General features: G+C 34.6%; 1 pseudogene; it reads left to right on the forward strand.

Annotated features, from left to right (window-relative positions):
* The window catches only part of LOC124887794, a 62,833-nt pseudogene extending 42,172 nt beyond the window's left edge, over positions 1 to 20,661 (forward strand).
* The last annotated feature ends 1,415 nt before the right edge of the window (positions 20,662 to 22,076 follow it).

Below are 22,076 nucleotides of genomic sequence, written 5' to 3' on the forward strand. Positions count from 1 at the left end.
AAAAGTCATGGGGACATAGAGGTTGAGAGGAAAAATTTATATATTTCCCCAACTTAAAATTTATAAAATTCTTGCATGATGGTATGACCACCTCACCATAACCGTACGCTAGAGTACGAGTGGTACACTTATCTCGTACCTTAGGCCTCTCCTTGAACCCCAACACTGTCCAACATATGACGACCCAAGCCAAACTATACCCAACCATACAATTAGTGCCATCATTGTACCCTAGCAAAAATAAAATCACCTCGGCTAAACTTAGGGCAACATATGTTGGAACCTTACCATTAGTACCCTAACATATGACATGTATGCTCTAACCATACCTTGGATAGAAACCATCCAACCTACACTATTAACCATATAAAAGAGACTAACCAAACCATAACACATCATAAAAGAAATACCCCAGCTCTTATGATGTCCAAAAGCCAAAAATTGAGAAATTTTCTAATGGTCAAAACCTAGGGTGTTTCAATATGGCTCCTTTTGAAGTATTGTTGGTTACACTTTGTCGCTCTCTTGTTGGTTAGTTTAATATTTTTGAGGTTTTACCTCGAGGTACGGATTTTTTTCATCAGTCTTTGGGTAGATTTTGGATCATTTAGGATAGACTTAGAGCGGCTCAAAGTAGGCAAAAGTACTTGCTGATTGAAGACTTCATGCTTTTAGATTCAGTGTTAGTGATCGTGCTTTCATTTGAGTTTCACCCATGATGAGTGAGATATGGTTTGGGAATAGGGGAAAGCTTTTCCTCAACTATGTTAGTCAATTTGAGATTTTTTAGATCATTGGCGATATAGCCTATGAGATAACATTGTCTCCATATTTATCAATAGTCCATAAAAATTTTCATGTTTCTAGACTCTGTTGTTACATTTTTTATGAGTCTCATGTTATGCATTGGGAGTCAGTTTAGTTAGATAAATGGTTTTATTTTATTCAGGAATTGGTCTCCATATTGTCTAGGGATGTTAAGCGGTTGCGCTCTAGTTTGAGTGGACATCAACCTGTAATGAGGATACTAGGGAGGCTGAATCAGATATGTGTAGTTCCTATCCCTAGCACTTTGTAGATTTAGGGTTTTCTTTTGCTTTTAGTTCGAGTACAAACTAGATTTTTAGCAGTAGATGATGTAATGACCTATTCTTTGACGAAATATGTTAAAGATGTGTTTACATGTTATTTGACTATTTTACCCCTCATTGTAGTTGAATTATAGAATTTGGGTATAGGGGTGATTGACATAATTTTTGATGAATTTTCGTACCATTTATGCGATATTATGGTTTTTAATTTCTTTGAGAGCTTTATTTTAGACTTATGTGGATATCTTTTGATCAGTGCAACAAATCAATTAATAGACTATGCCAACAAATATAGAATATCAAATTTGGTTTAGGTATAACTTTGGTTTGGGTCTCGGTGCATCCGAGCTCATTTTGACCTATTGATCAAAAAGTTAGAAAATTAGAAATATGAGTGTGTGGCCCTTATTTTTTCAAAACGACCTCAGATGAAAAATCTGACTTTGCCAGTAGATCTAAAACATATATTTAAGGGTTGTAGCATGTTTGATGTGATTTTACGGCTTTTAAGTCTCAATTTGACCCTCGGTTTAAAAATTAAGATTTTATATTTTGGGGGTCAATTCTTTGAAAACAATAGTTTTTGAAAAATCTGATATCGCCATTGAGTCCAGAGTGTATAATTTTGTATGGTTACATAATTTGTTTGCCTATACCAAAGTCTGAATGAATCTCTGACATCTCGTAGAAGTCTGTTTGGACTTATAACATATTTGTTTTGCAATATATAGCAATATTTTAATCCATTTTTTGTATCCATTTTATCAATTCTTTTATCTTGCCTCTTGACAGTGAAATCCTAAAATAGTGTGAAATCTTAAAAGTGAAACCTGTGGGAGATTGAGAAGTTTCATTAACATCTATTTCTTTATTCACTTAAGGATTTAAGGTATGAAATCATCGTTTTTTTTAGTAATTTCTCAGAACTCCAAAAATCTTAGGACTTGATTTTAAACCCTAGTTTCACTCCTTTTCACTTGAATAATGTTTTAATCTTATAATTACTAGTTTTTCATCCATTTAACCTTCAAAATAACTCTGATTCTTGATTTTAACGTGAACTTCAAATATTTTATCCAATAAAGATTAAAATTGTTTTTCTTGGATTTGAACCTCGATTTTTACTTGATTTGACTAGTGTTTATAGTTGTATGTTCCTAAATATATAGGGAACATAGTTTTGATGTAAAGATAGGATTTTGCACATAATTTCTATGAACTAGTTCCAGGGGTATGTTTTTACCCTAAAGCAAAAGTAGTTAATATTGGCATTGTTGACTTTATTTTGATGTGTATATTTTATATTTCTTGGTTTTTGTTGATTTTAGGATAATTTGTGGAAGTAAGGTCATTGGTTTGAAGTGTAGCAAATCGATTTCAGCATTTGAGGTAGGTAATGTCTAAACTTTTTCAGATTGGGATAGATAGTAAATAATGGTACAAATGCATTTTAAAGGTGAGAACTAATCATGAAAACTGGCTATCTATGTGTTGTGCCTCGTGTGGGGGCCTATATATGATGTAATTGTTGAAATTAACATATTATGTGATATGTATGACTGTGTGGGGTCCTATGTGATACTAATAGTCTTGAATACATTTGAATAGTTATATTATATTTTTAAAATAATTAATGTGGTGCAATTGGTGTATTTGGATTATATTCAGACTTTATTGGTATATGAGACATGTGGAAATTCATGGATAAAATATAAATAATTAGCGAATATTGGCTCATATAGTTGAGAAATATATCATTGTGGTTGGTTGTGGAAATATATCATGTGGTTTGTTGGGTGAATACTCATTCTGATCGATTGTTAGCAGTACATCCTCATATCATGCTCATTCATGAAACATTCATACCATCGTGGCAACACCCGAGTAACACCCTCCCAGAGAGATGTTGGAGAGGAGCCATTGTAACACCTTATAACACCTTTTCTGAGGGATATACCCGAAAAGAGATATGTATATGTGGATTGTATACGGGTTAAAGGACCACCCATAGGTCCTGTGTTGGAATGTTTTCTTCTATAGGTGTATACAAGGATTGTGTATTTATCCCGTAGGTTGTGTGCCGACCTCGTCCATCATCATTATCAACACCATCATCATTATTATATATATTGTACTTACATTATTATGTTTATATTGTGTTATATTGACATTTTGACTTGCAATCTATGTAATTGTTTTATCTTCTTTTACTTATATTTGATGATCTTCTATATGCATGTTCTCCTTTGTTCTACTTATATGTGATATAAGACATACTTGTGTTCTATCTTAGTGTGATATTGCAATATATATTATACATTAGAACTATTAGTTCAACCAATGTGGGCTATCATTATGGGACATGACGTTTTCTAATTGCAGTGCTTTATTTTCTACTTTGCTCAGTCGGCCTATGATACCTATTGAGTACAAGTGTACCGTACTCACTCCTATTTCACCCTTTTGGTGCATCATCATGTTCGATTGTGCCTCAGAATGGTTGATTTCAAGTGCCTTAAGATTACTCAAGGTAGTGGTTGGACATTCTTACATTCAGAGTTCACCTCTATATTTCTGTATTAGTTATGTCTTCATTAGTATTTGGAGACAAATATTATTACTTTGTGGTTATTTTTCTGATGTATTTTATTTCTTGATTATCTAAGTAGGTCTTACACTATTGACACCTTGTTTTGTGCTAATTGATATTTTTGATAAGTTCTTTTTGCATTGTTATGATTAATTGTATGGTTCGGCTTTGTTCTAGAAGCCTTACCTTGGAGTATTTCTGTCTTTTCTTTTTTGTATCAGTTTGGGTGATACGCTTATTTGTCAAGGTATGCTGTGACAAGTTCCATCAGGACCCTTAATTTTTGGGCATGAAAACAAGCTCAATACATTTACCAAAAATTGCAACCAACTAGTGTCACCACGCTTATCCCAAAACAAGTGTCATATGATCCTTCTTCCTTTACCCACCCTTACTCTCCCTAAAATCTGTCAATTCAATTATGATCAACCTTTACTAGGTCATCTTAAAATAACAATAAGTACCATAAAATAATTATAACACGTACTAAGTGAATCAACCACTTAATGCATCAAACAAGGTCCTTTATGCCAATCTCTTTATAAATAATCAATTCCCAAAATTAATTCACACATAACGAGTCCAACACTCATAAAAATGTAATGCAATGTGTAAACAAATAGTCAGTTAACAAGTATATATACAATAAACTCGAGATTTTACTCTAATTAAACAAACACCTACCATAATCCAATCTTTGTGATGCTTTAAATGACTTGAGCCTTGCGCTTTCTTGTAGTCTAGGCTTAATTTCGGTCTATAAACATCAAATAGAACACAACTCAAAAAATGTTCTAATAATCTTAGGTATTATAACTTAATTTCATAACCCTAAGGTCAAGTTCATGATCAATTCCATCATTCTAGGGTTTTAATACCTTTCATTCCACTTCAATTTATCCTTTATCACATTACTAGGGAAAATTCTTGCATGGGAAATCATAACCCAGTAGCCCATGGTCAAATTCCAAAGTTTACACCTATTTTCACCACTTTGAACAACAAAATTCACTTGTGTAAAGCTTAATACCTTAATCACAATCATATTGAGATTCTAAGGATTAATGAATGAAAATCTAGATAGACAGTGAAATAATATACCACAACATCAAAATTCTTGAAGAATTTGACAAAAATCACCCTGCCCTGACCTCTAAATATTTTTAAAATAAAAATAATATCTATGTCCAGAAACTGCTATTTATAGAACTTAGCCTTCTATAATGGCCCAATTATCAATGTACAGATTTGCCCACTATAGTAAATCCAACCGTCATAATTAGAACCGGGTCTAGCCATGATGGGTAGTCTCAATCCCACCATAGGTCGAAGACAAAGTCCTTAGCCTTACCTCAAGAGCACATAAATATAAACAGCGGAAGCCAAACAAGTGTATAAAATATATATGAATCCAAAATAAAGATAAGATTCAAAATAAGACATACATATAATCCCAAAACTGTCCACGAAAGACTCTAAACCAGAAATACCAACTTAGTCGGGACATGCCCCGGACTATGTAAAAGAGAATCTGAAAAAGGAATACTAAAGCAACAATGAAACAAATGAAATGACTAGGACTTCCAAAAAATAGAGGCTCACCACTTAACAGTAGATTAATAGATGCACCTAACTACCTAATGCTACACAGGGGCAACAAAAATGTCCTCCGAACCTACATTATGAAATGCTACAGCATATGAGGACGGTTAGTGGGGCAATCACTTGCATGTAACATATGAAAGGGAAAAATAATGCATTTACAAAAATCCAGTCATAAAGCACATGCACGACACTTATAACATTTATATAACAAATCAAGATAGGGAAAAGGTTCATGAAACATGATCGTCTAAGGATTTAGACTTGAACTATGTATCTCTCTCCATCCTAAAGGTATCTATGGGTTATATGGGTCCAACTCCCCTTTCTGAAAGGTGCCTATTCCATGTTAGATGTATGTTCCAAAGAAAAGATAAATACACCAAGGCAATAGACATAAAAATTATAATGTGTATCCATACACAAAGTCATATAGACCCTCACATTGACAAATATGGTTCTAGTTTTGGTCCCTTCGGGACTACTACTTCATGGTGAGTTGTACAATTCTGTTTAAGCCCAAGTTAAAACAATTTGTACACAAACAAAGAATTAACTAGGGAGTCAGTCATTAAGGCATTGATCAACTTGGTATTGTCATATTAATATGCTTTCAAGATATTCCATTTATGACAAACCATTCAATATAACCATTAGACTCCCAAGATCCATTTAAAATCCAAAAGTAAGGCCACCATGGGCATTCCAAAACCATATTTTACCATTTATCCTTTAATGCAATGCAGTGGGTTCTAAAGAAAAGTTAAATTATTCAAATATCCATATTCAAAATCAAGTTTACAATGTGTATTGAGACCAATGTCATTACCAAGCCAAAAATTCATTCATTTTGGTGAAACACATGTCATCCATTCAACCATAAAACAATGCAACAATTTAGTCCCAAACCTATCATTTAAAGGATGAATAATCCATTTAAAACATGGGACAAATAATTCAAGTAGTAACAATCAAAAACCCTAAAACCAATTTCAAATTTATCAATTATAATCACATGAATATTTAATAAATTTATTGCTTTACGTAAAGTTCAAGTTAAGGAAAGAGAAGTATGCCTAAAATATAGATGAGATTGAAGAGAATTAAAATTTTTAGAGCCTGAATGGTAAATTCCTTGTAAAACCCTTGCACTTTCTTTGTTTGAGAGTTAAGTAGGAAAAGTAAAGTTTTGATCTTGCTAACTAAAGGGAAAAGAGTCATCTAAATGTTTTAATGTCGTGCAAGTGGTAAAGGACCAAAAAGACTCTCACCCTAAGTGAAAAAACCAAAAAATTGGTTGATTAACGTAGAAGCATAGACTGACACAATCGCAGAGGGTAGCCTCCATTCCACGCTAATATCGTGGAGCATAAGTAGCATGGCACGCCAATATTGCGGATCCTTACCGCCTCAAGGTCCAAAAATTATTTCGAGCCCTTCAAAAAATTTTGAAACTTTCCCAAAACACCTTTTTAACACCCCTTAGAATAATTCAAGTCAAAAAATAACGTTGCACATGTAGGAGGGTCAAAAATAAAATGATTAAACTTTTACAGGGTCTCATATTATCCCCCCTTGATCATTCATCCCCGAATGAGGAGTAAGGATATTGTTATCATGATAATAGGAAGAAAACATAAGAGTTAAAGGACAAATTCAAAATACAACAAGAGAGAAAGTGAATATCATACATTAAGCTCTTATATCCAATGTCGAGTTGAGAAGAAGAACGGGTATTTGAGTTTTATATCTTCTTCAAATTCCCATGTAGCTTCTTCCACATTTTGATTTCCTCAAAGAACTTTCACCAAAGCTATATACTTAGTACTCAATTATGAACTTTCAAATCCAATATTTCAACCTGAACTTTCTCATAAGACAACAAATCAGTAACACCCAAATCCGTAATAGACACTATTAAATATGGGTTATCCATACATTTCTTAAGCATAAACACATGAAAAATGGGATAAATCAAAGCCAAACATTTTGGTTACTCTAACTCATATGCAGCATTCCCTAAAATCCTTACTATTTGGTATAGATTAATGTAATGGGGAATGAGCTTCCCTTATTCCTAAACTTTATGACTCCTTTCCAAGGAGAGATCGTGAAGAACACCTAATTACTTACTTCAAACTCAAACTTTCTTTACCTCAAAACAACATAAGACTTTCTTTGTCTAGTTACCTTCACCTTCTCCATGGTTTGGTGAACTAATTCAGGACCAAATAACCTAGTCTCAGCCACCTTAAACCATCCACTAACTGACTGACACATTCTACTAAAAAGAGCCTCAAAAGGAGAAATTGGAATGCAGAAATGATAACTATTATTGTATGCAATTCAATTAGAGGGATATGATCAACCCAAAAACCTTTAAAGTTAATCACAAATGCCCTTAGCATATTCTCTAAGGTCTAAATAGTACATTTATCTTGTACATCCATTTGAGGGTGGAAGGTAGGGCTAGGGTTCACCTGAGTACCCAACCCTTTCTGAAATGTATGCCAGAAGTAATAAGAAAACTGCATACCTCTATTTGAAATTATGGATACCATTATACCATACAACTTTATAATCTCCTGAATGAATAACTTAGGAGAAACCTTCAAGAATACCTAATCACTTGCTTAAAACTCCAGCTACCTCCACCTAATATCCGCATAAGAATTTTGGCAACATTGAGAAGTCTTAATTCTTTATCTAATCACCTTTACCTTCTTCATGGCTTGCTGAACTAAGGTAGGTCCAAATAACCTAGTCACCTCCATCTCAAACGATCCAATAAGGGACTTGTACCTTCTACCACATAGAGCCTTAAAAGGGGACATTTAGATGCTAGAATGATAACTGTTATTATAAGTTAATTCAATAAAAGGCAATTGGTAAACCAAACTTTTGTTAAAATCTATCACATAGGCACTTAGCATATCCTTCTTGTTCTAAATAGTATGCTCCACTTATCCATCTATTTGAGGGTTGAAGTGGTGCTAAGATGAACCTGCGTACCCAAACTTTTCTGAAATAAATGGCAAAATTGAGAAGAAAACTATGTACCTCGATCGATAATGATGGACACCAACACCCCATGAAAATTTTCTTTCTCCTGAATGAACAACTTAGCATAATCCTCTCCTAAGTAGTTAGTCCTATAAGGCACAACGTAAGCATACTTAGTCATTCTATACGTAATGACTGAAATGGAATCATACTAATCTTGAGACCATAGAAGACTCGTAATGAAATCCATGTTAATCATCTCTCACTTCAACATAGCGAATTCTTTTTCTCAGAATATGCCACTAAGCCTCAAATGTTCTCCTTTGACTTGTTGACAAACCATACACTTAGCAACAAAATTTTCCAAATCTCTCTTCATATTATCCCTCCAGTAGATTTCCTTCATGTCATGGTATATCTTAGTCGATCCTTAATAAACTATATATCTGGAGTCATGATCTTCAGTCAAAATCCTTTCCCATAGCCCATCTAGATTAGGGACATGCAACTTTCTTTGATACCTTAACATGCTATCTCCGCAATCTCGAAAGCCATAATTTTTTTACAGAGTCACATCTCATTAATTTACATAACTATGGTATCCATAACTTGTTTCTCCTTGACATTATCACCAAGAGATAACTTAACCATTTCCAAAACAATCACTCCTCCATCCTCAGAGTCCAAAAGACGATCTCCCAAATTAGCGAACCTATGAATATCCTTCACCAATGCTTTTTTCTCCTCTTCAATGTGATATAAACTTCCCATAAAAAACCTTCTAAAAGCATCTGCAATGACATTAACTTTACCTAGATAATAGTATAAATTCAATTCATAATCCTTACGAAATTTGAGCTACCGTCTTTGCTGGAGATTCAATTCCTTCTGCATAAAGACATGCTACAATCTCTCATGTTCTAAGTAAATATCCACGTGCACCCCATAAAATAATGACACCTAATCATTAATGGAAAAACCATAACTAAAAAAATTCTAGATTGTGTGTTGGATAATTCCTCTTACAAACCTTAAGCTGCATAGAAGTATAGGCTACAACATTACCATGTTACATTAAAACATAACCTAGTCCCATACAAAACTCATCACAATATATAACAAGCCCAGTAGTACCCTCGGGTAGGGTCTAAATAGGTGCATAAATCAAATTATTATTTAGTATCTCAAAACTACCTTCACATGCATCAAACAATAGAAACATAACCATATTCTGAGTTAAATTCACTAGCAGAGCAGTAATAGATGAAAAACTCTCTACAAACCTCCTATATTATCTAGCCAAGCCTAAAAAGCTCCTAATGTTGCTTGGAGTCTTAGATCTAGGCCATATTTTCACTGCCTCAACTTATTTTTGACACATCTTAATCCCTCCACTAGAAATAATATGCTCGAGAAAAGTCACAACACTTGGGCAAAATTCATACTTAAGAAATTTCACATACAATCTCTTGTTCATAAGAGTTCGCAACACAACTAGGAGGTGAATTTTATGATCTCCCTCACTTTTTGAGTATACAAAGATGTCATCAATAGAGACTATAACAAACAAATCTAGTAACTGCCTAAACACTCAATTTGTAATATTGATGAAAGCAGCCAAAGCATTAGTCAACCCAAATGATATAAATAAGAACTCATACTTACCATAGTAGGTGTGGAAAGTAGTAATAGAAATATCAACCTCCCTAATTTTAAACTGATGGTAGCCCGAACTAAGATAAACTTTTGAGAACACCTAGCACCGTGAAACTGGTAAAAAAAACCATCAATCCTAGGAAGATGGTTCTTATTTGTCAATATAGCCTTGTTTAACTAATGATAATATATATACATCTAATGAGACCCATCCTTGTTTCACTCAAAAAGTGTAGGAGCACCCCATATAAAAATACTAGGATGGATGAAACCTTTATTAGGGAGATCCTTCAACTACTTCTTTAGTTCAATTAGTTCAGTCAGATCCTTCCTATAAGTATAAAAAGAAATAGGATGGCTATCAGATAAAAGATTAATCAAAATTCACCACCTAATTAGGAGGAATTCTAGCAAAATCATCAGGAAAAACTTTAGAACATTCATTAACCATAAGGAGAGACTGCACAGAGGTAATTCTAGAGTTAGAATCTTTTACCCAAACTAAATGATAAAGACACCCTTAGAGATTATTTTCTGAGGTCTATGATAAGAAATAAACTTTCACTTGGTTACTAAGGAACTTCCCTCCCATTCAATCGCCGGTTTATTAGGAAAATAGAAACTGACCTTTGAGGTCCTACAATTTAGAAAAGCATAGCACACTAGAGCAAATCCATCCAGAAGATTACATCAAAATCCACCACGTCATGTTTTATCAAATTCACCATGGTCTCCTTATGAAGAATGGACACCACATAACCCCTATAGATTTTTCTAGCAGTAATAGACACACCAACAGAAGTAGAAATAGAAAAGGGATCAAAAATACTTTCAGAACTAAAACCAAAATGTACAGCCACATAAGGGGTCACATAATATAGGGTAGATCCTAGATCAATAAAGAAATAAATACCACTAATAAAGAGATGTAATATACCAGTAATATAATTTGGTGATGCCTAAGAATCTTGATGAGTAACTGATGCATAAACATAATTTTGGCGATTATCAATTCCTGAAATGGTAGGCCTTACATGCAAGATTCAAAGAAGTGCCAACTAGGACCTTATGACCTAAAACAGTTATTTTACCTTTGGTCTTGATTTTTTGTTTGCAGGAAATAGGTTTACAAAAGATGACAAGGTATCAATACTTAGTTGAACCTAGTACCAAAGCTGAGCAATTTTTCCATAAAAGAAGGAAAAAAAAACCTTCTCCCCTAAATTTTGCAAATACAAGAACACCAAAGAATCCTTCAATCATGGCTGATGAATAGGCAGCCCGTAGGACAGTCAGAGAAGTGGTAATCCCACTTCAAACTAATTTAACCACCCCATTTGAGAAGCTGGCAATTGAAGCCAATTTTGAGCTTAAACAGAATATGGTATAGCTTCTGATTAGTATTGGATAGTTCACAGGGCTCTCACATGAAGATCCCCAGGTCCACATGTAGACTTTTTTGGAAATAAGTGATACATTCATTCCTATGGGTGTGAATGCATATTATGTGAGGATGACTTTGTTCCCTTTTTCACTGATTGGGGAAGAAAAAATGTTGTTGAATGCAGAACCAACAAACTTAATAAGCTCATGGGATGACATGGTCAAAAAATTCCTTATTTAGTTCTCCAAGTTGTGTAAGACTGTGAGAATTCACATTGAGATAGTGTACTTCAAACAGAATCTAGATGAGAATCTTTATAATGCTTGGGAGCGACTCAAGGCTTTTCTTAGGGACTATCCATACTATCAACTTTCTAACAAGGTACTTTCTCATTCTTTTGTAGAGGCTCTTGATCACAATATTAAAATTTTGTTATATTCAGTTACAGGTGGTCAAGATCTTGAGATGACTTATGATGAACTATACATTTTATTAAACTGCATTGTACAAGTAAAGCCAAAATGGAATTAAGACTCTAGGAGTGCAATATAAAAAATTATAGATGTATTGGAGGTAAACCAATTCATAGCATTATTAGCTTAGGTTTTCGCATTACAAAATTTAATGAACACTCAGTTTAACTGCCTCAAAGTTAGAAGTACGCAACCTACTACAATAGTCAATGCAATTCAGCAAACTAGTGGTTTGTGTGAGGTATGTGATAATAGTAGTCACTAAGCGGCTATGTGTGCGTAAAATCTAGAATCGGTGATTTATGTTTGCAATTCTCAAAGACCAAATTATGGTAACGCCTAAAACATGAAGTGACAGACTTATCCATGGAATGCACAACAACAATTAACTAAGCAACCGCAGGCATAAAAAAACCAGTCAACTAGAAACATAGAACAGATGATGAAGTAGATTTTAGCTAATCAAACATAGTTGGCTACAGAAGTAAAAATTCAACACGCTGCCAAGAGATGTTTAGAGTTTCAATTGGGGTAGTTATCATAAGCATTGAATACTAGGCCATAAGGTGGTCTACTAGTTGATATAGAAAATCCAAAATAGGTTATGGAAATTACTTTAAGGTGTGGTAAGGAGCTTTAAGGAAAACCTTTAAGATGACGAAGGTGGTAAATAAAGATTTGACTCCCCAAAAGGTTAATGATAAAGTTGCTAAAAAATTGAGGAAGTCTGAGTACTCATAAACTCAAGTTGCTGAACCAGAGAAAAAGTAGATACCACCAAATCTTTTCCCTTAGAGGCAAATAAAAGCAAAGGAGGATTCCATTTTTAAGAAGTTCTTTGGCACATTCAAAGAATGTCATATTAACTTACCTTTGTTAGATATTTGCAGGGTATGTAAAAGTATGCAAAGTACTTAGGGGACGTGGTTGATAATAAGGTAAAACTGCAAAATGTTGAGTTAGTAGAACTAACTAAAAAGTGTAGTATTGTAATGGCACAAAAGATGATGAAAAAGCTCAAGGACCCTGGAAAGTTTACTCTTCGTATCTAAATTGGCGAAAACCAGGTGGTTCAGGTACTTAATGATTTAGGAGAGAGTATCAACTTGAAGCCCCTATCTATGTTAAAAAAATTAGGGCTGGGTAAGCTCAGATCATACCCTATGTGTCTATAGATGGAAGACGGATCCATTTTGTATCCAAAAGAAATTATTGAGGATGTCCTCATAAAGTTTGGTAAATTTGTTATTCCTGCTGACTTTACTGTTCTACACTTTTAGGAAGATGAATGGACACCAATTATCTTGTGGCGTCCATTCTTAGCAACTAGAGGATCATTTATATATGTAAGGGAAGGCGTGCTCATGATGAGGTTGGAGGATGAAGAGACGGTATTTAAAGTTTAAAAAGTGCTCAACAAAATGTCCTAATATAAAGACTTGTGTATGATCTCTGTTATTGATGGAGATAAGCGTGGAGTGGTTAATCCATTAAGGGCCTCTTTGGACACCCTCATTGAGCTAACAAAGACTCTAATAACGCAACCTAACATGATGGAAATTGATGGGCCTGAAAAGGCTAATATTGTTGGAAAACCTACTACCCTTGAGAATTAATACCCAAGAGGGGTGAAAAGAATAAGAAGATGGAGAACAAGTATGAGAAAGAGAAAAAAAAGAATGACTAAGTCGTTGAGTTGGGTCATGATGTTACACTAAATCAGACACTACTTGTGAGGCAACCCAAGTCAAGTAGGTATGTTTTATTTTAAGTTTTTAGTTTTTATTTGGAATGGAGTCACGGGTTGATGGGAAGTCTGAGTACCAAAAATATGACCTAAAAAGCATGACAAAGACTGAGTGTGGGGTTCTGTGGAACCTATAAAAAATGCTACTTACTAGGCCTAGAGGCCTCAAAAATTATTTCTATCTCTTACATTGAAGATCATTTAAGGGACAAAGTAGATTTCTAAGTGTGGGGTAGGGAAATTCCCAAATTTTGGCTCAATTTAAAATTTTTGTGTAAGATATGCTTATTTATGCTATTTTTTTATTGCATGGTGAAAAGTGTTTTGTGTGGCAAACTCATATTGAATGAGTGAATTGTTATTTTTAAGACTTGTAGGCTCATGTTGTGACTTGTACTTGTTGGCTTAAAATTGAATTCATGCTATTATTTGGTAGGAAGTCTATGATGATCCTATGTGAGTTGAGAATATGCCATGTGTGTGTAAGGTTTTGTAAATTCTTTGTTGCATGTGATTTCTAGAACGTGACCGGTGTGTGTAAATGAAATAAAGAGTATGGGTTGAGGAGATGACATAGGTTATTCTTTGATAGCCTCGTTTTATACCTTATTTTTGTCCTACCCTTTGTGATTAATCCTGGTAAGCCCCATTGAGCCTTTAACTTTTTCATTGGCAGCTGCATTAGTAGCCTAATCCCTTATTTGATGGACCTTCATTTGATCTAAAAAGCTCCTAAGCGCTTTAATGTAAAATTAATCAAGTAAATAGTTTGAGCAATAAGAGGAGAAAAATGTGAAATTAACGCTCCAAAGTCTAGTTATTCATGTGGCAAATTGTGTGGTTAGGAGTAGCAAAAATTGTTTGAAAACACTCCAAATTTTATCCTGAATGTGTTACAATGAACCTGTTTTGGCCCTGGTCCTTCTTTGACATTGTTCATCTCAACAAAGGGAAAGCGCTTAAGTTGAGGGTGGCTATAACAGGGGTGTGTAGATTAATGAGGGTGTGAAAAAAGGAAAAATTAAAAGAGTTATATACTTCTACCATATATTTGTGAAAATGCTTTAAAGAGATAGGGCAAAAGAAAAGAATGGGGTAGTAAAAAATTGTATGGTTTGGTTGTTGGAATTTTTTTAAAAGTATAATATATTGTATTAAAGCACGTAGAGAGGTTATTCACTATTCCCCAGTAGTTTGAACCAATCCCTTAGCCTATATTAAAACTCAGAAAATACCTAATTGATCTTATACTTGACATTCTGATATTAGTGGAGCACATCACTAATGGCAAGCCTATGGGTCATTGTGTGTAACTTGTGAATTCCTTGTGAGAGTGAGTATAATTTGATTCTTGTCCCTATCATGTTATGAATTTCTTAATTATGAGTGATTATGGGTAACTCTCTTGGTGTTGTAAGGCCACATGTTTGATGAAAGTGGGTGATTTGTATAACTTCCTTGATTGAATGTTGAGCATGATTTTTCCAACTAGGTGATTTAATTCTTGAGGCTAGGATATTTTGGAGTAGTGTTCATAAGCTTTCAATTGTGTTTGTAACATGCTTAGTGTAGAAACTTGCATTCTGTATAGTCATGGTAGTACTAGCTTGAGAGTCTTGCATTTAGTAGAATTTTAGAGTCTCTTTAGTTGATGATAATTATAGTTAATATTTGTTCGAGGACAAATAAGGTTTTAAGTATGGGGTAGTGACGTGGGGTGTATTTATGCATTCTAGTGTCACTATTCTAGCCTCTTTAGCCTTGTTTTGAGGATGATTCGCATGCTATATGGGTTGATATTGAGATGCATGTGCTTATAAGTGTTAAATCATGTGTTTATAATTTTCAAAGTGAATTTCAAACAAGTTTGTACTTCAATGAGTCATTTAGAGTTCAATCATTGAAACTACTTTTACTAGCTTGAGCTTGGTGCTTGTGTAGTTGATCCCGTTGGATTCTATTGTCCATAATGAGTTCCTTATAGTTTAAATGTGTAATTATTAGGGGAATAAATTTCTGGTAATGTACAAGTTTCAATTTTATTAAGTTAAGAATCGGAACATAAAGTTAAAGATTAATACGAACTAGCCTAGTTCTAGCTTGTGTTTTTTATTCATCGTCATGGATATTGTGAGGTTATGATCTTTAATTTGTAGTGTGTGATTATTTAGGAAGATTTTTTTTATCTTAGCATGATTTTATACTGATGATATAAAGTCTGAAAATCCATGAAAAAGATACCACAAGACAAGGGAATAAGATGGGATGATCAAAACTTAACCAAAATTGCAGAAACAAATTCTGGTGGAGCAGGGCGATTTTTGCGTCACCAGCCTTTTATAGCTACTGCCAATCCTATATAGCCTTCTCCATTGTTATGCTCTACTGCACACGGTTCCTTTTATTCCACCTCTCAAATTTATGGCAAATTCCCACTTATACACGGTTAGATAGTGGTCCACCAGGAATATAATACTTTGCACACTTTATTATGGAATTCTTGGAATCTAGGGAGGAATCTTTTGATAATCTCTACATCTCTTAATCCTACAACATTAGGAGTATTAGATTATATTTATTCATGTAGCACACTATTTTTAGGAGGCTTGGATTCTTTGACACGTTAGTTACATTGTAGACGTATTTTGAGGAGGCTGCTGCTACATTTTGGTTTTATTTTTCATTATTTATTTATATTTTAATTATCATATCATATATTCAATTATTTGGATTCTGATTATGAATATTATTGGCTGAAAACTCCCTTTTTGGGGTTAAATCCAAGAATATGAGTATTATTGTTTTGGATTAATTTCGTTTAATTCACTTATTATATTTTGTTATTCACTTATTCTTGATTTAATTATTTGATAGACTGAGCACCCATAAAATACATATATTGTCTACCTTTTAATCTTTGGAGAGGGAATAGGGATATAGAACTTTGGAATAAACAAAGTAGGGTTTGTATTCTTTTATAAAATAAAGGAATTCAAATTAGCATCTAGGACAGGGATGTACTTAGATGCCTTAGTTGATTCAACGTAGGATGGTAACTTAAAGAACATAATTATATTGTTACATCCCCTCTCAACGTTTTAGTTGTAAGATCTAAATTAGGTAAACGGTTAGAGGTCGGAAGACCATAATCATGCAATTAACCTTATGAATCAACAACCAAGATAAGCAAGTTAACGAATGAAATTCATTAACATACTATGATTGTTAAAAGTTCTTTAACCCTGGGTTTTACTCAATTGATTGTTTCAAGATCCTTACTTTAGGTATTGTTTACTTTTGTTTCAATTTTAAAATATTAAAAACTCTCTTTTTGGTTACTCTTTCACCAATTGAATATAAACTATGAACTGAAATTGAATCATTGTTGAAGAAAGTCCCTGTGGGATTGATATTTGGCTTGTTAAAGTCCACATTACTACATGATAGACCACGTACACTTGTGTGTGATCTCAGGCATTGTTAGTAAACCCCTTAAACTTTCTTGGTATGAGAGTTAAAGAGTAAAAGTAAGGTTTTCATCCAGATAACTTAAGGCAAAAGGGTCACCTAAATGTTTTAAAGTCATATAAGGGGTGAAGGACAAAAAATACCCTCACCTTAAGTTAAAAAAAACTAGAAGAATTTCACATAGCAGAGTGGCATGCCACTATCGCTGAGGGTAGCCTCCGTGCCACACTTATTTCATGAAGCATATATGTTGTGGAACGCTATTATTGCTGATCCTCACTACGGCAGAGTCCCAAAATGGCCCTGGACCTCATCCAAAAATTCCAAAACCTTCCCTAAACACCCTTTTAAAACATCTATTAACATAATTCATGTCAAAAATTAACGTTACGCGCACAAGAGGGTCAAAAGTAAATTTATCAAAATTTTATGGGGTCTCACACTAACCTGTTTCAACTTTTGCTACAACAGGATCATGGAAATTGTTTTCCACCCACTATAGTGGTCTATGTGAGGCAATAACTTTTTAAAATTCTCAATTTTACCAATTTTACAACACACTTCTAGATTTTAACCTAAAATACTAACCATTTTACATCAAATACTATATCTAGATCTACTAATCCAAATCCAATCTTCAATGTTTCTTCGAACTCCTCAACCTCATTCTAACACATTGTGTTCTTAAGTCATATAATTATCAACCTATCCATTATCAAATTTACCTAGACCACACCACACATGAAATTCATCCAAGACTATTCTATTCAAAAATTCTTAACACTACATCATGGGAGAATATTAATCTAAAGTTTACATGCTAAAATATATAATAATGTGTAATACCCCGATCGTTTCTTAAGCCTAAATCCACCTTTTGAGTGGATATGTATGACTTCCAAAGTGATTGATATTTAAACCATATTTTATTTCTCTAATTTATACTATTTTTCATGTAGAGCATTGAATAATCTTTCTATCGATACCAATTTCATTGAAATCTAACATCGGACGAGGGAGTTATGGCCGTTTTACTAAACTGTATCAGATCGCCCAGGTTAAACGGTCGACCTGGCGGACCATCAGGTCCCTGGTGGACCTTCAAGTTCCCCTTCAAGCCAAGGCAATGACTCCTTTTTCAGGACATCATGTGATGGCCAAGTTGGTGGACCGTCAAAAAGTTGACGAAGTTGTCAAGGGGTCCTTCAGGTCGAGACAGAATATCTCGATTCTGGCCCTTGAGTGATGGACGGCTTGGTGGTCCGTTAGTTTCTTGATGGACCATCACTTCGACCATCACATCGAGGCAGAATGTTCCAGTTTTGGCACTCGAACGTTGAATGATCTGGTCGACCGTCAAGAGACTTGACGGACCATCAGATCGACCGTCAGAGGCCCCGATTAGCAAATTTCAGCTTTTTCAAAAGGGCATTTTGGTCATTTGTGATCCTTGTTGCCTTATATATATATATCAAATTAGTAAATAGAAGATCATTTTCTCCTATTTCTCTCCAATTTCTCAAAGAATTTTCTAGAAAACTAGGGTTTTCTCTAAACCCAAAAATCAAATCTTCCTTCAAGAAATTCAAGGATCTTCCATTAATTTCTCCAAGTTGTTCAAGAAATAAGTTCCTCAATTCAAGGGAATCAAGGATCTTAGCTCAAAAGTGTAAGGAAGAATTTCCAAACAAGTTTCTACATCTCCAAAACTATAATCCAAGGTATGTGGGGTTTGAACAAGAACACTTCTTTCGTTCTTGTGCCTAAATATTTACTTTCTATTATTGATTTACATGATTTTGCAAGTGGTTTGCACCCAAATTTCTTTATTTATGATTTATGAGATTTGAGTTGAATAAGTTTGATATTTATAATTATTTCACCATCATGTTTATTCAAATAAGAACTTATTCCATGAGTTGTATATTGTTAGTACGTATTGATAATTTCTAGTCGATTTAAGACAAGTGTCATGTGTTATGCTTTTCCATGAGAAATTTGACTATTGAACATACATATCGATATTTGAGATTTAAAGTCAAGATGAGTCCTATGATGTTTCCTTTAAGCTTTTGATATTTAACAATGATTCGAAAAGCAAATGTAGTTGACGTTGAGAAAGATTGTGTTGAGTTGAGTCGGGTTAGGAATCCACAAGATTTTTATGATTTACAGATGAGATATATATTTATGTTTTGGTCTTTATAATAGAACCATGATTTGATATTGATTAAGGTGGATTTCCTAACCCGTTTTGAGATGAGTTAGGGAGGAGTATTAGTACCAAGCTGGAAATATGGTATTTTTCCAAAACTACGTGTCACCGTAGGATTGATGTTGATAATTGTGGGACAGAGGGCGACTATGGGATTGTGATAATGACATTAAGGTTGTACTCCCTGGCAAGATTACAACACCCCCGCCAATATAGGGTTCTCTCCTTAGGAGGGCAAAACATTAGACTCCATGTGGCTCACATAGTGTAGTTATGTCGGTTATAAGAAACTCCCACATCCATAATGATCTAAGTACTATGAGTTACCGAGTCACTCTAAGTCATGAGTCAAAGAGTTTGAGTTGAGTTAAATGATTAATGAGATTTATGAAGCATATGTTATTACTGATGACTTTCAGAAATGATGTTTTAGATAATTCAAGCGAGGAGAGTTATTATTGTCAGCATGCATGATTTCATTATAAATTTATGATATTATTTAAAATGTTGCATCCACCCCCACATACTCAGTACATTCCCAAGTATTGACTCTTATACTCTTTTGAACTCTATATTTCCTCATGATATAGGTTCAGGTGCTCAGTCTCAGCAGCGACAGTGATCTTTGAGTACCTTCATCTATATTTCTGTGGTTGGTGAGTCCTCATGATTCGAGGACTTGTGTTTTTAATTTTTTCTTATTAATAGGTGGTTGTTTACTTTCTGTTCAGTACGAGTCAGTTGGGGATCTATCCCAATGGCTCCTTAGTCCTATGTAGTAGAGGCTTTATCAGACTAGTGTACCAGCGTGTACAGAGATTTCAATATTTTATTTGTATAGGGCAGTATTACTTTATATTTTAGTATGTTCTTGACATGGTTATTTCTCTTTATATTAGCATGATTTGCGCTATAATGAGTTTTGAAATTGATGACAGGCTTAGAGGGTTACCTTGAGGCCACATGTAGCCTTGAGCACCATGTGATGTCTTGGGATAGGTTCTTAGGGCATTACAAGCTTTGGATCAGAGCCTAAGGTTCAAGGTGTCCTAAGGAGTCTGACAATCTGCGTTACGTAGAGTCTTGATCATCGGTATTTAGCACACTACATCTATGAGACGGAGGCTACGGAACGTATTAAAAAAGTTGTTTCTTTCTTCCCAAAGTCTATTATTCCTATAACTATTTCTCTCTGCTGTTAATTCGTACTCTCTTATGACAGAAAATGCCTCCTCATAGAGCTCGCAGAAACAACGTACGACCTCAACTCATTGATCCTTTAGGTGAGATGGTGTCCCATGCTGAATTTCTTACAGCTTTCCAAGTGCTAGCCCAGGCGGTCACCGCCAATGCCCAAGCCAACACACAGGGTACTTTTCCACCTCTACAAGAGAATAATTCTGCTACAACCCATGTTTGTAACTTTATATGAATGAATCCATCTGAGTTCTTTGGGTCGAAAGTAGGTGAAGACCAACAAATATATTTAGATAAAGTAGGAAAGATCACTCAGATTATACACATGACTGAGGACGAGAGTGTCAAATTGGATGCCTATCGAATGAAAGATATTGCTTATGATTGGGTGGAGAAGTAAAGAAAAAGTAGAGGGGAGAATGATGCTTCTGTGACTTGGCAATTATTCCAAGATGCCTTCTTAGATACATTCTTTTCCTCAGAGTTGAAGGAAACAAAATTAGAAGAATTTATGAACATGAGATAGGGCCCTATGACAGTTAAGAAGTATTGCCATAAGTTTAACCAGTTATCTAAGTATGCTCCCGGTATGATGGCTGATTCCAGAACTAGTATAAGTAAGTTCTTGGCTGGTGTATCTGGTTATGTTGTGAAAAAGTTTAGATCTACTATGCTTAATAAGGACATAAACCTTCTAAGACTAATGATTCTACTCAGTAGATTGAAGTAGACAAAGTAAAGGAGAGAGAGAGAGTGAGAGGGAATAAGCGAGTTAGATTAGAGCAACAAGGGTATAGTTAGGCTAGATTTTCTGGAGGGATCCGCCCTCAGTTCCAGAGCCGTTCTCTTGTTCTAGCACCTTTATCAGCTTATATTCCTACATTCAGAATTAGGCCGGAGCAGGGTAATAGGCCTACTATGTCCAGGTTCTAGGACAGTATAAGTAATAGACCTCGTTCTCCCCAATGTCTGAAGTACGATATAGACCATCTTGGTGAGTGCTTAGTCGATTAGAAGGGTTGTTTTGGTTGCAGTAAGTTAGGCCATAAGTTTAGAGATTGCCCATATGCTAGATAGGGGAGTTACGATGTTCATCCTCAGAATCACTATTAGTGCTCCAGCCCTTGTAGTTTGTCCTAGTCCTCCTTAGGGTGCCTCGTCTAGTACTGCAACTGGTCAACGGTAGAATTGCTTTTATGCTATACCACCCCACCAGGAGTAGGATGATTCACTAGATGTTGTTACTAGTACGCTTCGTGTATTTCATTTCGATTTGTATCTGTTGATAGACCCCGGGTCAAGTCTTTTTTATGTGACTCCGTTGGTGGCTGTGAATTTTGAAATTGGTAATGAAAAAATCTTCGAGCCTTTTCTAGTCTCTACACCAGTGGGTGAATCTATTATTGCTAAGTAAGTATATACGAAGGGTCCTATCACTGTTCTTAACAGAGTCATGTTTGCAGATTTGATTTAGCTAGACATGGTTGATTTTGATATTATTTTGGGTATGCATTGGCTTCACTCTTGTTATGCGTCTATAGACTATTGTACTCGTGTAGTCAAGTTTTAGTTTCACAATGAGCCAGTCTTTGAGTGGTCCAGAAATTCTGTATCTTCTAAAAGTCATTTCATATCCTATCTTAAAACTAG

Source organism: Capsicum annuum, chromosome 10 (assembly GCF_002878395.1).
Source record: "Capsicum annuum cultivar UCD-10X-F1 chromosome 10, UCD10Xv1.1, whole genome shotgun sequence".
NCBI lineage: Eukaryota > Viridiplantae > Streptophyta > Magnoliopsida > Solanales > Solanaceae > Capsicum > Capsicum annuum.